Source organism: Peromyscus californicus, unplaced genomic scaffold (assembly GCF_007827085.1).
Source record: "Peromyscus californicus insignis strain IS unplaced genomic scaffold, ASM782708v3 Scaffold_20__1_contigs__length_68692818, whole genome shotgun sequence".
NCBI classification, from domain to species: Eukaryota; Metazoa; Chordata; class Mammalia; order Rodentia; family Cricetidae; genus Peromyscus; species Peromyscus californicus.
The window spans coordinates 42,444,495-42,458,887 of NW_026294503.1; positions in this window are offsets into that span (position 1 = coordinate 42,444,495).

A 14,393-nucleotide genomic window follows, 5' to 3' on the forward strand; every position below is an offset into this window, starting at 1 on the left:
GTGTGTGTGTGTGTGTGTGCAGCATTCCTACTGTGTGAGCAATATCTCCACCATCCACATCACCTGCTCTGTGGACTGACCCTGAACCCTTATATAATAACTTCTCTCCACAACCTCTGCAAACACCACTGGCTCCTCCCCTGCAGGATCTTACTTCCCCATAGTACTCTCAAAGGAGATATGTAGCATCTGTCCTTCCAAGTCCAGCTTATTTGATTTATGCTGATGTCCCCAGGCTTCATCTTGTTATGTGGGGGTCAGAATTGGCTGCCCATTTAATGCTGAGAGATTTTCCATTCGACACACTGCCACGTTCTCAGGTCTGTTCATCTCACGATGGACATCCAGGTTGTGCCTTTGACTGGATCAATCAAGTTACTATGGATGTGGGAGAACAGACATCTATCTGTGTCTCTGTTTTTGTTGCTGCTTCTGTGCATTGGCTCAGAAGTGGACTGGCTGAATGATGTGACATCTGTATATCTGAGTGATCCACCACATGGTTGCAGAAGCCACGTGTAGTGGACTTCAAGACTTTCCTATGACATAACAGTGACACCTGCCAACTCTCCTATGTCTTCTAACTCAGGGGTACAGGTAGGTAGACTGGATGGTACCTTTAAAACTTGCTGCAGAGCTGCCTGGTGATGTGACTTTCATAACCAGTCCCCTTTCCCACTCAGGAATCTACTGATATGAGGCCACATCCTCTCCCTGGCTGAACTTTGTAGGCAACTTCCGCAATAATCAGCAGAAAGTCTTCAGTGTGCTTTCCAGATTTTCTGGGTCAATTCTGGGTCATCTCAGTCTGGTTTAATCCAAAAGCTACTGGGTTCACTCAGCAAATGTGCCTGGTGTTCCTGATGATCACACATGCAGCAAACTGAGGGCAAATTTATCTGTGATTCGACACAAAATATTACATTTCTGGGTTAGATTCTCTTCTCCTTATGTGCAGTTCTACAATTGGTCATAGGCCAAATGTCTATGCTATACTTTTACTTGGCTCTAAAACTTGGAACCTTCTTGAATTGACACTTGTTATCAGATGTTCGTGGGGTACAAGCAGAAAGACTATGATGACCTGGGAGCAGTGGCTGTCCATCACTCCCAGAAAGGAACAGGGCCATCAACACAGCATGCTTACTCTCCTCCCTGTGCTTTGCATCATGGGAGGTTTGTCTATCCTGGCCAGGAAGATGATTTCAGAAGCCACCAAGTCTCACGCTCATTAGGAAGACCCCAGCCCCTAGAGAAAGGAGACCAGCAGGGAGGTGAATGCTGTTCTGGGGCCACGCCTCTTCCCCAGTGTATGGACTGTGATAGGGTGACCATGGTGGCCAGACATCTTGGCTGCTGACCCTCCAGTAGGTGATGCTGGTGTCCACACAACTCTCCAGAGAGCACATTCAGCTAATGTTTCCCATTGCATCAAGGTCACATTCCATTGGGTAATTAAAATTACCTCTAGACCATCCTCAACACTTAAGTGACAGCCATCCTGAGTTACATTTAGCAGATCTTCAGGATGTTTAGCAGATTCCATTGGGTAATTAAAATTACCTCTAGACCATCCTCAACACTTAAGTGACAGCCATCCTGAGTTACATTTAGCAGATCTTCAGACCCAGGGATAGAGACCCCTACTTCACTCCCCTACCATGTGAGTCTGCAGCTCCATTCTGCTGCTCAACCCAGAGACTGTTCACGAGTCTGTGAACACTCCAGTCTATTCTGCACTCTGCAGAGGGTCCACATCCCTGCCAGCCTGCAGCTCATGGGGACCCTTTCATGGTCCTACATCTCACTGATGTTCTCTGACTGTCTAGCTAAAGTCATGAGAATAAAAGGCGACAGATTTCAGTGCCAGAGAACTTGTCAAAAGAAATATGGTCAACAATCACTGTAAACCAGAAAACATGGCCACAAGTATTCCTAGGGGAGACCCAAATAGCCACTAGGAGAGCCAAGATGTTCTCTTTGTTTTGAATGTCTTTTGCCCTGAGGTGAGAGGCCATCTTTCTCTAGATTATACTGTGGACATGCGCAGTAGTAAAAGCATAGTGACGATCTATGTATATGTGATGAACTTTCCTTTTTCCCATCTGAACCTGGGTCAGGTCAACCACCTTTGCTCCCTGAGCTGAGGTACTTGGCTTGGGCTAAAACCATTTCAGTTAAAGTAACTACTCCAGTCCCATGTACCTGGTTCATCTTTCATCTTATGACTGTCATGGATGAGGACCTGTGTGTTGAAATCAGGCAGGATTGAAGGCAGTGGGCTTCTCAAACTAGACTCAAAGGTGGTCCAGGATTAGGGCCCGGTACTGGGTCACATGAGCATTAGACAGCCAGCATTTTTGTGTTCCTCAGAGATGAGCCTCAACAGTGTGGGATTCTGTGAGTGTAAGAACCTGAGCCAGAGTTAACTTGTTTTGTTTTGTTTTCATTAGACTAATGTCAGCCACCACAGCCATTAGACAGGTGGGCCGTCCTGTGCCTACAGAGTCCAATTGTTTGGAAGGGTATGTCACAGGGCATTTACATGGCCCCAAAGTTTGGGTTAGAACACCTTTTGTAATGTCTATTGTTTTGTGGACAAACAGATGAAAAGGTTTGGAGACATCTGGAAGTGCTAGGGTTGGAGCTGCAGTCAGAGCTGTTTTTAAAGCTTCAAATGCCTCTTGGTTAGTGTCTGTCCAGATTAGGGGGTCAGTGACCTCCCCACCTTGTGCTGAGGCCTTGCTATTTCCACAGACTCTGGTATCCAGATGCAGCAATACCTATCCACACCTAGGGACTCTCGAACCTGCCTCTTAGTCTTTGGAGCTTGGATCTGAAGGATGACAGCAATCCTACTCTGAGACAGGGTCCTTTGCCTCCCCTCAGCACGTAGCCAAGAGAGGTAGGTAGCCTCTGATGTACAAAGTCGGGCTTTCTTAGCCGACATTCTGTATCCCAAGGTCTTTAACTCTTGCAGCAGTCCCTCAGTGGCCCTTTTATAATTTATTTTAGCTTTAGATACTAGGAGGAGGTATGGTAAGAGTATATATTGTAAGAGTGTGGTCCCAGGAAACCTTTGATGGAAGAGCCGGAGGTCAGCATTTAATGTCTCATCAAACAGGACTGGAGAATTTTCAGATCTTTGGGACAACCTGATCCAGGTAAGTTGCTCACTGTAACCTCTCTCTGGGTCTGTCCATGTAAAAGCAAACATGAGTTGACTCACCTCTGCCCATGGGAGACTGAAGAATGCATTCTTTAGGTTCAGGACTCTATACATCTGTTTCTTTGGAAGAATCAGACTCATGAGAACCAGAGATTCCAGGTTTCTTCACAGGCAGGAGAGGTGTGTTCCAGGGTGACTGGCAGGGCACCAGGATGCCTGTTTCTCTAAACCTGGCAATGTGGACCACAGCTTCCCTTTTTGTTTCCAGGGTCACTGGGTGTTGTTTAATCTGCATGAAAGTAGATGAACTGATTAGTTGAACAATTAAAGGAAGTTGGTGTTTGGCCAGTCCTAGGGGGTTGGTTTCTGCCCACATACCCAAGAATTGTAAATCCAATAGATAGTCCAATCATATCCTTGGACTAGGAGATGTTCTTCTGGCAGAGGGCAAGACACTAACATTTTGCTGGGGATCTGTAAGTCTAACTGTGTCTCATCATCAGAGAAGGTGACAGTGGCTTTCAGTTTATGCAAAACTTCTCATCTCTCAATCTGTTCTCTGTTGCTAAATATCTTTGAGCTACCTCCAGCAACTGGGACCTTTTACACCTTTACGTTTTTCTAATTTTTATAATTATTTTCTAATATTGATGGCCAAGTGGCTGACAAAGGAAATCTTTTCAGTAGCTGTTGTTAATCCTTCTTTAAAAAAAAAAGAAAAAAAAGGACCCAGCAAACATTATTTAAAAGTCCCCTTGGTCAGTGTTGGACAGAAGGGAAAATCCATTCTGTCCAGGAGGAACTAATTCCCACCCTCAAAAGGTCCAGGGTTTTTTAACTTTTTTAGAGAATGGTGGTTTTGAGTTTTCTAATTGCAGAGATTATTTGTTGGAAAGGACACATAAATCATGAAAGAGGAAGGTGTGGAACTTCCTTTTTCCGCTCAGGGGAATTTCCCCATTCCCAGGGGCTGCTTAGGAAGGGGGCTGGTAGAGGGAGTGTGTGGCTTGAGAAACTATGTCTCCCCCTTGTGTGCACTCTGCAGGTGTCAGGGCCCTCCTTGCACAAGATCCCGGCCCCTCCCTTCCTCTCCATGGGGACTGGGACTCACTCCAACCATGAGTGCGGACTCAAGTAACAAAGCCAGCCAGCGCTCTGTGAGTGGGACAGGCATATGTGTTGGGTTTCTCTGGGTGACCGAGCAGAACCAAAAGGATTCAGGTCCCCAACAGGAGGGCACAGGTCATAAGCAGGGAGAGGTGGGTGTATCACACCAGAGAAAGCCATTGGTCAGGTCAATACAGGGAAACAGAACTGACAGAAACACATAGAGAGATACACAGTAGAGACAATCAGGGGTGGTCGCCACATGCTCATACACCTGAGCAGCCCAGGGGAGTCTGGTGATGTCTCACATAGATCCTGGACACCGATCAGTGGCCATGTCCGGCCGGCCTCTCCTTGTGTCCTAAACAGAAGGACTTACCCTAACCAGACTTGCCCCTAGGGTGACATTCTAGTGTGTTTCCTTTTCTGGTGGAGATGTCAGACCCCTTCAAAGCATTGTGCAGGGATTTATCAAAGGAATCCTGGGGACCTGGATTATCTCAGGTTTCTGATTCCCCTTTGAGCCCTTAGACCATGCATTCTTTCCCACTCTGAGACCCCTGGTGTCTCTAGGGATCTCTAGGGGTGTCCACCAGAGAAGACTACTCAGATACGGGTTTAAGCCAATAGAAAGTCTTTGTTAGTCTGCTAACAACTGCACCAGTGTTCAGAATCCCAGTGTAGCCCTGAGCCTTTCTCAGGGTGAGCTTTAAGCACAAAACCCATATCCTGGGTTGACATTCTTCAGATAACAAAAACAGTTACCCAGGAGCAGATCTCCAGATGCTAAAAATCAAGGTTAGCACATTCAGAGACTTCTAGGAGAACCATGGACTTTGATGGATTAGGACTTTGAATTCATTTTGTCAGGTGATGCTGTCTATGTGCTGATTTAAGGCCTGAATGCTGCTTTCATCATGGAGTCAGTTGTGCTAAGATCTGGAGGCCTACTAAGGTTTGGGGGTCTGTTATACTGAAAGGATATGATTGATCATGATTCCAAGCAGGAGCTCCTGAAAGGAGAACCCAGGAAAGCAGATGTTCATGTGCTGTGCACCTCATCCTCGGCAGCACCACAGTTGGCATCAACAGGACCCAGGAGGTGGGAATGGTGCTGAGGCTGCAGGTGGGGAAGGGGGTGGATGAACAGAGCCCAGTGGGTACAGGGAGTGATCTGTGGAGAATACCCTGGTCTGTGGTGGCAGTTCTTTTCCTTCCAGATCACGGAGATCTCCTCTGAAATGGGCTCTGCCAAGAAGAACCTAGAATGATGCGCATAAGGTCACTCCTTTGAGTGGGTCAGCAGGGAGCATGGGATGAGGGTAGCATCTAGCAACCAACAAGTTTTCCATGTAGTGTCAGTGGAGAGTTCCTTGGAAGTGGGACTTTCTCTCTCTTTCTCTTTCTCTTCCTCTTTCTCTTTCTCTTTCACTTTCTGGTTTGGGTATATCAGCAGGACACTGTGTTCTGTTATCACCTGCATGCACAGCTGGTCACGGTGTGCACACAGCTAAGGACTGTCCAGTCCCCTCCACACTCTGCCTATTGAAGACTCCCGGTAAGTTGGGGAATCTCTAAGCTCTCACACCTGCATACCCCCAGCAGCCACTATGAAAGAGGATTGTAGACCCATTTTGCTGATAAGTTCAGTAAGGTTGAGCATCTGCCTGAGGTCACAGACACAGTAGCAATGAAGCTGACCTTGCAGGCTGGTTGGGGTTGAGCTGCTCCCCCTTTCCATCTTTTCTAAGCACAGGACAGGATGAGGGACTCCTCAGAGGAGACCATAGAACCTATGGGGCTCAGAGTGTGCACAGGACGCCTGAGACTTGACCAGGAGACCTCAGAGAGATGTCTGCTGTCAGGGTCCCTCCATTGGGAACTGGAGGAAACAATGAGATGGGGACAGGGGACCAAGCCTCTCTATTCTTGAGGCTGGACACCCAAAGCTGGCTCTGGAGTGCTGTCACTTTAGCAGAATGGGGACAAGGGCTGTTTTTTTGAAACATGAGGACCCTAGGGTTTTTTTTCACCAACCTGTCTCTGAGCCCCCACTCTGGGTCAGATCCTGTGAGGAAACTGAGGCTTCAGAAGACAGTGACTTGACCAGGATTCTGGGACAGGGGCTGAACAGGTGGCTGGCAGCCATCTTCCTTATGGGATTCAACTGCTCTCTACTCAGCTGTTAGGGGGTGAGTGGAAAGGACAGGGGCTCTGGTGTATCCAAGTGGAGGTTGGCACACACACACACACACACACACACACACACACACACACACACACACACACACAAGCTGCATTATGTAGTCAGACCTAGCTCCAGGAAGCCGAGTGTCCCCCTTGTCCCACCCCTGTGCACACTTTCTTGCTCTCGGAGTGCTCTCTGGTGTCACTGGACTCGGAACTGCTTGACCACTGCAGAATGACTGGAAAGTCGATCCCTTCTTCTCTCCTTCTGCATTAAAACTCAGCTGCTTCCAGCCACTTCTGTGACCCTGCACATGGTTTCCTGGAAGGTTTGCTCTGATTGCTGGATACCTGGGCTTAGATGTGGTAGAGCCTGGGATTTGTTCAGAGTGTTGGATGTCTGAGGACATCTCCATCGTTCATGATTACAGGGGAGTCAGTTGGCGGTTTATGTTTGACAATCATTGGGCAGAGGAAAAGTAAGAGTGTGAGAAGAGAGATGAGATTTGTGGGGAACAGGTGATCTTGAGGAAGCAGGAACCAGAGGGTTAGGAGAGTTCCCTGGGTCGAAGGAAGCTTGGGTATGTTGTTATCTGGGTTATGTGGTAGAGTAGTCTGGAAGGAAGTGGGATGTGGCATAGGGCAGCTTGACCAGCTGTTAGGTTGGCGTGATTATTGTCTTTAGACAATGGATGGGTCAGTCTGATGTGGCCATCTGACAGGAAGGAGCAACCATCCATGGGGGAAAAATGTGCAGGCAGAAAGGAAGCTAGAGGACCCTCTTGTGTGTGAGAGGATGGGGTAGGTGATTTGGGGATTTAGAGAGTGGGGGTGTACAAATGAGGCTGTGGAAAGGAAGGGGAGCGATGCAGGGGTGTCCTGGGAGCTGTTGTAAGGGTAAAGCGTAAATCATGTCAGTTTTGGAGAGGACATTCCTTCCTAGTAAGGATTAGGACAGGAGGAATGAGGAGCAGGGAGTGAGAAAGAAAAAACCTTGAAAGGAGGACATTAAGGAGGAGTCTGGGGTGGGGGTGGGGTCAAGGTCTGTGTATTAGTATAGGGTCTGTGTGAGGCACCACAGGAACTGATGGAATTTCAGACTTGTCTTGAATTACGTCTTGGATTTATGTGCCTTAAATTACTTTCTTAGACCTGCAGCAACTCTAAATCTTTCTTAGTGTGAAGCCTGTCAGCAAGGAAACTGTACATAGGAAATGGACTGACCAGGCAGCTGGGTGCATGCTCACCTTGAAGGTGCAGTTAGCTATCAATGTCCTCAGAGATCTGAGAAGGATAACTTTGAGTGAGAAGTGTAATTTAGATGAGTTTTGCGTCAATTAAAATGACAGAGACGTACTTAGACATTGTTGGAGGCTTATGTGGGTCATGGGGTGGAGAAGCATCAGTCTTTGTCTGTCAGATAAGAGCAGCATTTAATCTTCAGGGATCACACAGAGCAGCTGGCCTTCAGATGTCAGACCCAGGTCTGAGGTGTTTTACCTGTAGAGGAAGGACTCTGGAAAATTGACCTCACTTTGCAGTTTTTGTATACTCAGTTTACTCAGGAAAGGGTTAAGTTGGGAAAGGAACAGTGGCCTTTGTGACAATCCACCTGAAACCAATAATGCCTTAGATGTGTTCCTAAGAGCTTTGGGGTGAGTGTGGAGGGAGCAATCAGCCTAATATCATTGACCCAGAGCACAGCGCTTAGAGCTTTCATGGGTCCTTTCTCTTACTGTCTACGATGAGCTAGGTCCTGCCTCACAGGAAGGAGATACACAGCCAGGGTGAACTGAACCCTCTCCTCCACCTGGGACATCAGCTGAATCGATACTGGGACAAAGAATGACAGGAATTGACATCAAGTCCCAAGCCTGGACTTAGGGTTTGGAGGCAGCTGCTCATTACCATTGTCAACCCAAAAATCCAACTCTCACCTCAAAGAGGATAAGACAGTGTTGATCTCAAGCCAAATAGGAGGGACCATGGCCCAGGAACACAGAGTTAGGTTACTGCAAATCCATCTTTCAACATGGTAACCATTTCATGAAGCTGTTATAGTAACAGAAGAAAGAAAACCATAAGTGAACACATTTCAAAGACTATTTTGGAAACATCAGAGACTGTTATAAGCCTCGGATGCCATCTGCCTATGTTCTTAGCTTGAGGGTTGGTGGAAGCTAGTGGTCTGCTAAGTTAATACATCCCAAATGGTTTTGATCTCTTAGTCAAGAGATGCTAAATCCAACACAGCAGTGGTGGGGAACAGATATTCAAAGGACTAAAGACAATCAGAGACATAATGTCATTAGGGCCTTGATCTGCAACATTCCAACCTCTACACAGCTATTGAAGTTCTCATTAGCTAATTAGGATCTTAGAAGGCTCAGTTGAGATTCATCTGGAAATTTTGATTTGCACCATCCACATTTGTTACTGACCTTGAAGTCACATTCTGTGCCCCCAAGAAGACAGGTGAAGGTACAGGAAACCGTTTGTGCACGGAAGAGGCACCATTCCCAGCAGAGCTGGGAAGTGATCAAGAGTGTCCCACAGTCAGTGGTGGCTGAGACATTCATCCAGCACTATGAGATGAGAAGGGCCTGAGGTCGCTCCTCTGAGTGGGTCTGTGGAGAAGGCAAGACTGAGGGTGGCAGCAGGTGAGTGGCTTGTCTGGGGTGTCCACGGGATCATCAGCTGCTCAGCAGGTGTGACTCCACTTGCCCTTCTCAGGCTGGGACATTGGCCCCGAGCTTGCCTCTAGCTGTGACTCAGATGTGTAGCTAGGATTCGGACACACAGCTAAGGACCGCTGTGTCCCACCTAACTCAGCCAAAAGAAGGTTCTTCTTAAGTAGGGAAATACCTTTAAAAGGACTATTGTTGAATTTTATTAAAGTGATTTAGGAATTGGCCCTGGTCACAGTTCATCAGCCTGTGGCTGAACTCGCATCCAGGTTGGAATCTGGGTGTTTTCCTCTCCCTCAGAAGTCAGCAGAAGAGACTGTGGCACACCTCACAGATGGCTTCAGACTGCCTGATACATGACTGGGGCACCTCAGAGGGAAAGTGGTTGTTCTGGGTGTCCTCAGGGTAATGGAGGAACTGAAGGATGTTAATAGAGAGAACAGGGAACCCAGAGTCCACCAATATTTGTGTCTTGACCATCCTGGAGGTGGCCCTAAGGTATTGCCACATAGACTGCACCATGACTCTCTCAGAGTGTGTGTCTATGGCAGGTTCCACAGTGGAAACTGAGGCCCAGAAAAGAGTGTCCTGTTCCACATACTAGAAGGAACTATAGCAGTAGATGTCCAGCCCGCACCCTTGTCTTAGTCAGCCTCTCTTCAGTCTGTTAGTTGGGTGGAAAAAGAGTGTCAGCCTGGGGACCCGGAGAGCAAAGTGCACAATCCTGTATATTTGAAAGATCAAAGGGTAGAGTCCAGGCTGGGGCAGCCTATGTGTCTACACAAGTTAATTATATTCTAGAAATTTTGGAAGTATAAAAAGAAATCACTTTTTCCCTCAAAGTCAGAATTAGTTGTGTGACATCGAGTTCAGTACTTTTCCTCTCAGAATCTCTTTTTCATCAGATAGATGAGTGAGGATTGGCTGCTCTGCTCATCCCTAGCAGGGTACTGTTCTCCTTGGTGGCCTGATGTCTGACACACATGCCACAGCTGCCATGGGAAAGTGGGTACCAGGATGCCTGAGCTTCTTTCTGATCCCAGAGATGTTCAGAGGCGAGAGGATCCAACACCCTGGATCCCAGAACTATCAAGGACTTGGGGTATAGATGGTAAAAATAAACTTTTTTCATTTGAACTAATTTAAACAACATCCCAACACAGCACACATAAACACAGGCGCACACATAGTTCCCTGTCACACTTAGCTCTACATTTGCCCCTTAAGTTTTAACCTTTCTCCCACAAGATTCAACCTTTGTCCCACAAGTTTCCAAAAGGGCTTATTTCCTAACAATTTCTGTGTCTGGCTGCCAGAGCACCCCCTAGAGGTAGTGGATCTGGTTGAGTGGTGTGATGGCTAGTCTTGGTTGTCAACTTGACCACATCTGGAATTAAATTAAAACCCAAATATGGGGCATATCTGTGGGGGGATTTTTGCTTAATTTGAAATGAGAAGACCCACTTCTAATGTGGATCTTTGAGGTGGGAAAATATGCCTTTACTACAGATCTTCTGAGGAGGGAAGCCCTGACACTAACCTAGGCCATGCCTTCTGCTGGAAGCCCATATGAGGACACAGAAGAAAGAAGTTTTTCATCTTTCCCTGCTTGCTTTGACCTCGATAGCAGGTCTATTCCTTCCCTGGCATTAGAGCCTCCTTCTTCAGGATTCCAGTATATACTGAAGAGCAAATGAGACATCCAGCCTTGTGGACTGAGCAGCTACTGGAGGCTTCAGTCTTCTATTCACAGGCAGCCATTGTTGTAGTAGCTGAACCACAGCCTGTGAGTCATTCTAGAAATCTTTTTTCAATATATAGAGGGAGATTTGTTCTGTAAGTTCTATTACTCTAGAGAACACTGACTAATGCAGAGGGGCAATTCTCTCCACTACCCACTTTCTCCTTAAGCAAGCTATTCGCACCCCTGTACAAGGTTTCTTTGGACTAGCTCTGTTGTCTGCCTGCTAGACATGTGGGTGGCTGTGGCCCCACCTGGGTGTATTACAGTCCTGGGTGGGTGTTGCTGACTGTCCTACAAAACTCCACATCCTTCCACAGCCCAACAGCTACAATGGGGATGTGTACCCAGAGCTGGATCATGGCATCTTCCAGATGTTTAAATTCTTTGTTTTAAGATAGATGTCTGTATTAATGTGATTTTTTTAGCCTGTTAATGAAGAGATGACTCCATCTCTGTCCACTATTGTCTCAAGTTCCTGTTAGGATTATGGAACAGGAAGGATGCTGGCCCTGAGGAGCTGACCCTGGGTCTCACTTTGGAGAGAGGACTTCAGAACAGCTGTCATATTTCAAACCCTGACTTTCTCTTGTGGTTTTTGAACTAGTCTCTTTCTATCTCCTTTTAATTTCATGTGAATATGGGAAGGCTTGGGGGGTGGCACTACCTGGGATCCTAACACTTGGGTGGGGCAGACCTAAGATTTGGAGTTCACGGTTCTCCTAGTCTTCATAGTGAGTCTGAGGCCACCCTGGACTGGGTGCATACTTGCAAGGTTTGGGCAAGAACTCCGAGTCATCAGTTCCAAGGACAGAGTGCAGTTCTGAGAGTGAGCCACCATTATCTTCAGCTCTTACCATATCAACAAGTCGTTCACTCTCATTTTGGTCAGGTCCCAGGAGGAGCTGATGCCTCGGACCCACACTGCTAAACCTGTTTTCATTCCTTCCTCTGCTTCAGGCAATTTCAGTGCAGATTGTGTCTCTTTATGAAGTCTTCCCCACCCCAAAGACTACTAAGGACTGGTCAGAGGAAGGAATGAGCATCTTCACACAGTGCCTATGTTAGGTGTTAACACCCTTTAGTCCAGTCCTTCTACTTCTACAAATAGCATAAGGAAATAATCTCAAATGCGGGCACTAACAGGTAAAGAGAACATTCTTTGCATTACTATTTGCATAATGATTAGGAACAGCACAAGGTCCAGGAGTCAGGAAGAAGAGCAGATGTCAAAGGCAGCACACAGCAGGACCAGGGTCAGGTAGGACTCCAAGTCCTGATAGGACAAGGACATCACAGAAAGAAGGAGGGTGTGGTCCCTGGGAATCACAAAGGACCCCAAGAACTTACTAAGATGAGGACCCAGTGCTTGGCACAAGGCAGTGCTGTGGAAACAGAAGAAGCATTTATAACATACATACACATACAATGATGCACACATGTAATATAAAGAGGAGGGAATGCAGTTGTGTTTTTAAGATAGTGGAGATCAGTTTTCTGAAAGTGGGATGTGGATTAGCATGTCCCGGGTCCAAGTCCTCACTAGTCAACACTGACAATTCATACACATTAGCTAAATATGTGCCTGTGGACTAATACAGAGGGTCACTTCTCCCCATTACTCACTTTCACGTTAAGCAAGTGACTCTGACCGTACCCCCACCCCTGTACAAGGTTTCTATGGAGCTGGGAATCTGCCTCATAGCTATATTGCACCTGCTATACAAAAAGCCCCTTTGTTCTCAGTCAATTGCTCTGGAATTCCAATTGGGCTGTGAGAGAACGGGGGTGGGGGGGTGGGGGGGTTGGGGGGGTGGGGGGGTGGTCTGAGCTTCATTTGCACAAGAAATAAAGCTATGCAACTAGCTGTCCCCTAGGTGCATAGCTCCAAAAGTTGTTTACCATAAGTCAAGAGACTGTTTGCTGTTATGGCCTAGGATGCTTGAGAAGTATTTCAGATAAATACACCGTGAGGAGTTCTTGGAAACACACGCAGCATACAAGAAAATCATTGTAGGAACCAGCTAAATATATATACAAAAGCTAAAATATCACCAAGACTCCTTAAGCCATGGCTTGACCTTCAGGAACTGTTGTGCCCAGATCGCAAACCCCAGAGAGACCACCAAAGACAAGCATGCTGGAATGCAAAAGCAAGGTTTAATTCTGGATATATAATACAAGCCTAGGCAGGGACTTCGTCCAACAGATCCAATGCAGTGGAGGCTGGAGGAAGTGCCCACCTGTCTGCAAGATCAGTTTTTAAAGGAAAAAATCACAAGGTTACATCATTTAGGGGTGCAAGTATGGGTACAATTCTGATTGGCTCGCTTCTAGGGGCTTCTAGAAATCATGCCTTAATCTTACTTCTAAGGGAGTGGTTACCCGCCACCATTTCTCATTGGCTGCCCTCAAGTGGGGACATTTCTGTGGTCAGTTACCCTGGAAACCAGGGAGAGGACATTCCATAGTCTGGCAGTCATTACCTCGTGACTACTTTGTGACTCTGTACTTTTACACTTCCTGGTTTCTAGAATCTGGACTGACTTGTTTCAGTAACTATTGGCCTATTCCTAGAAGGAGAAATCTTAGGCCTTAGTTTTAAGGTGAAAGCATTTTGGTCTTATTTTTAAGATGGCTCATTTTGGTCTCACAGAACGTCCTTGACCTTTCCAAGTAGTAGGTTTTGTTGTAGTAGCTGAATTCCATTATATTTTCCTGTGGCTTGCAGTGTTGTGCCCATTTTGAGACCCCCAGAGACCACCAAGGAGCCGGTTTCTGATGCAAGCACATAAGAGTTCTTTTATTGTAAGGTTCGAACATGGGCCACCCCACAGCAAATGGAGGGAAATGCAGCAGCAGCAGCAGCAGCAGCAAGCCCATGTGTAGAGAGAGTTTTTATAGGGAAAAACCACAAGCCAGGAATTACATGCTTTGACAACTTGGAATTGAGTAGAAGGGATATGGAGCAAGGTGATTTTTTGAAACTATTGGTCCAGACTTTGGGGGAAAGCACATTTAAAACCATTGGGTTAGACCTTTTGGTGGAAAACCACAACTTGCGGAGCAGGATTATCTGGGCTGCTCAATAGGATTGTCTGTTGTTTTAAAAAAAAAAAAATGATAAACGGCACTGTTACCAGTGAAAAGATCATGAGACACAACAAAACCCAGTATCAGAACTTTATTAGAAGGAAGGGTGGGGGAACAGAAGAGAGTAACCAGGCCTGGGGGAGACACACCGGCAGAGAGAGAGAGAGAGATAGTGGGGGAAGGAGAGAGCAGAGAAGAGAGGGGAGTAGTCTGTGTCCAGTTTTAAGGATTCCCCTACACATGAGCAAGTAGGCTCACAGAGCTACACCACACATGGGCTGATTGTGTGACCACGATGTGAGCATTTGCGCAATCAAGCAGGGCACTGATGACATAGGACGGAGGACCCCTTGCTTAGCTACTAAACTGCGCATGTGTGTGGTTATCAAGTTGGAGTGGCAGAATCCTA